Here is a 3,509-nt window from a genome sequence, read left to right as displayed (position 1 = left end):
GCTCTCACAGGGCACCCAATATAATGTCGTAACTGTCTGGAATTGTGGGAAGTTCGATCTGGGTACGAGCAAGTACGAGATCACTCCGGGGGCGCGATCCATTCAACCAAAATTCAGACCGGTCCGACCGGGAAAAGAGGACCACCTCAAAAGGTGGACCTGTTTTTTCGAAACTTTTCCGTTTGGACCGAACCGATCCATTGAGTTTTGGACCGAAATTTCCGGAAATTTGGGTTGAATGGATCGCGCCCCCGGAATATCCCTAAATTTAAGGACAGGACCAGCTGATCACGCGACACTTTTCAACCAATGAGGAGGCGCGCTTGTGTTTATCAACAAACAAATCAAAACATCAACATTGCCGCAGTGCAGTGATCAAAAATTTTCAAAACAGCGGAAGGAGTCGGACAGAATCAGTCATCGTTTCGAGGCTCTCAGGCATATTTTAAAGACTTTTCATGAGGTATACACAATTTTTTTAAGTGGACAGCGTATCGGAAGCCATATTGGAAGAGTCTCGTGAAATATTCAACACATTTTGTGGCTTATTTCTTCTTTTAAACAACGCGATGTATGGGCGAGATTTTGGTCGGTTTTCAAGGTAGGTGAAGAAGTATCTATTATTTTTTCGATTCACAGATTTTTTTACGAAGTTCTAGATATTTTTCCTCGATTGTCATATCGATTAACTTTTATCATGTTGAATGTGAGGATGGTAGACAACCTAGAATTTTCCTACACAATTTTTGAATTCCGAGGTCCAAAACACGTACGTTTTCCATTCCCGGGTTTGTCACAGAGCCGTGTTATTACTTTTTTTCGCATTAGTACGAGCCTTTGCCTCTTTTCTTTTCAAGGCCAAAACAACTTTATTGGTCTTATGGATATTCACGTCCAACATCTCGCCTCACTTTGCCGAATTTGTGGGGATGAAATTGAAGATCATAAGCGCAAGATAGATACTAACTGCTTTGTTTCTGAAATTCACCAAATCTGGAAAGATTTAATTTTACTGGATTCTCCAAATGTTCATCCACCGTTAAAAAACAGTCAAAGAAAGAAGGCAAATTTCAAGTGTAAATGATGTATTTCGCTACTCATTGAACATGCACTGATTATCTGGGATAAAATTAAAACATTGCAGGTACTACAGCAAGCAAGGAACACCAGATGCGTGTGAAGTCAACACGAAACAACACCAAAAAAAAAGCAAGAAAAATTAATAAATTTGAACTACTTCTTATTCTTGTTATGATGAATGGTTCTTTGATTCTTGTCCCGTAGAAGTTAATAGATAGTACCAATCTTGTTTTGTACGATCTCAACAAATTTTCACACTCTCTCTAAGGTTATTTTTACACGGGAGCAGTTTGCTTCTATCAAAAATCTTGCAAGCCACAGCTGCAAGCCATGCCGGTGAAGCCACGACCTCTGCGATCGGTCCGGAATCAGTTCGAACTCCCCAGTGATTCCTTGCAATGAATAATGCTCTTATTCTCTCACATGAATTGTTTTCTTTGAAATATTCAATGTGAAACCTAGACGAGTACTGTTAGCTCATCTTTAATTCTGTCCGCCGACTCCGTCCGTTGTTTTGAAAATTTTTGATCACTGGGGCGATTAGCCTGCGTAGCAAGCGTTTCTGTACGGTGAACGAGAGTCAAAGACCGCGAGAAAAGTGGCGCAAGTAAAAGAGCGGGGAGGGGGTGGGGAAGAAAGGAAGGAAACGCTTGCAGACAAACCCCGGGATTTTGAAAACCACCCACTTCGTCTGTCACGCCTGAGTTCGCGAACCGACATTTGATGCTGTCATCAACTGTCATAATTACCGGGGCCTAGCCGAAGGCTGGCACCGGTCATAAAATGCAACGCGTTTCTGTGTTTCAGGAGGGAGTCATAAACTTAGGCCTGGGCACTAGAGCAGATATTGGCGAATGAAAATCCGATGTGTCTGGCCATCGTGACGTCACGTTCAAGCCGGCCGGAAAAGGTTTGAAAGACGGTAAACAAAGTGATTGTCGAGAAAAGTTCACGGTCCAATTTCTCAGTAACAGTAGAGCAAATCATTTAAACAACTAAAGCGAAGCTGTAGATGTTATCATATAAAGTATCAATAACGCAATTCTAACCTGAAAACAAAAAACAGACTGGCGACATGATCAGTGTAGTTATTCGAATCAATTTCCTCCGTTATAATTTTGCAATCTTGTTGAAGTGAGGTTGGTTACGAAAATTTGTTATAAATGAGCTGTTTTGTTGTTATTTCGGTTCTTCAGTAAGACGTATATAAGTATACTGAGAGTTGTTAAGATTACTATGACCTCTTAAAATCTCGTAAAAGCCCGATCGTGGAGAAGTTCACTCTTTTTGAGGCACTACAACATGTAATCTAAATATTTGTTCAGCCTTCGTAAATTTTTTGGACACCTTCTGATGTTAGGAAAGTCCCGGGGGTGGGGAAGGGGGGTAACACACTTGAAGGATAATTTTAGACTGCACTATCAAGCCTGCAAGTGTACATGTATGTACACTGTAGTTTACTTTCAATACCCTCTCAACATCTGGTAGAATAATACATCAGTCTATTGAAACCCCGGCCCCCTGATCCCTGGGAATTTAACAATAGCCTGGTGTTAAAACACCACCAATTTTTCCACTTCCTGGGCCAAGTAGTTTGTTAAAAGCACCTTATGGCAGGGAATTAGTAGTTGTAGTTCTTGGCTTGATTTAAACCGATCTCTTCTGTCTGGTACTCTGTATCTATTTATTTTATTTTCAAACTAATAGACCTGTTGATAGAAACTCTCAACTGCGTTGCATCAAGTTCATGAGAAATGTCATCCCCTGGCTGAACCTTGTTAACAATAAATTATTTTTAACAGTGCTTCCACCTCTTCCAAGGTTTACTTTTGTTTTGCAGTGTGCTTTTACATTTTAGGAGTGGGGACTTGGTTTCTTTGCTAATTGTCTAGCCCTGACGGACAACTTCATTCTCGGTTTTCCTTTGTTGAGTAACGGCAACTCCTTGCTTTTGATTCTAATTTTGAGGGACAATTCCCAGTTTGCTTAGTCTAGACTAAAATCTTCAACCAATCAGTTTCCTGGAACCCAAACTCTCTTTATACCCTATCCCAGAGCAAACTGCTTGAAAACCATGCCGTTCAGTTGGAACATACCTACGGCACAACCCTCCCCCCCCCCCCCCGCCTAGAGGAAACAGGGGCTTCTCCTAAGTCACTCATGTTAAATCCCTCCTTCTGTTCCCGCTTCCAAAAATGTATAAACTATGTGCTGTTAAATCCCTGCTCATGAGCTGGGTCAAGCAGGAATTTTGTTAATTCCACTGCACCCAGGGCCAGCATGTTGTTAAATATGTGTTACACCCTGGAATTAGCTTGGCATTGGCTGCATTAAATCCCTGCTATGCCCCAGAGGTTTAGAGGGGGGAGGAGAAGGGTTTCAATCGACTGATGCATGTAGACACTGCACCCTTTACTCGCTTACTTTGT

This window comes from Porites lutea, chromosome 2 (assembly GCF_958299795.1).
Source record: "Porites lutea chromosome 2, jaPorLute2.1, whole genome shotgun sequence".
Classification (NCBI taxonomy): Eukaryota; Metazoa; Cnidaria; class Anthozoa; order Scleractinia; family Poritidae; genus Porites; species Porites lutea.
This window is presented reverse-complemented; position numbering follows the sequence as displayed.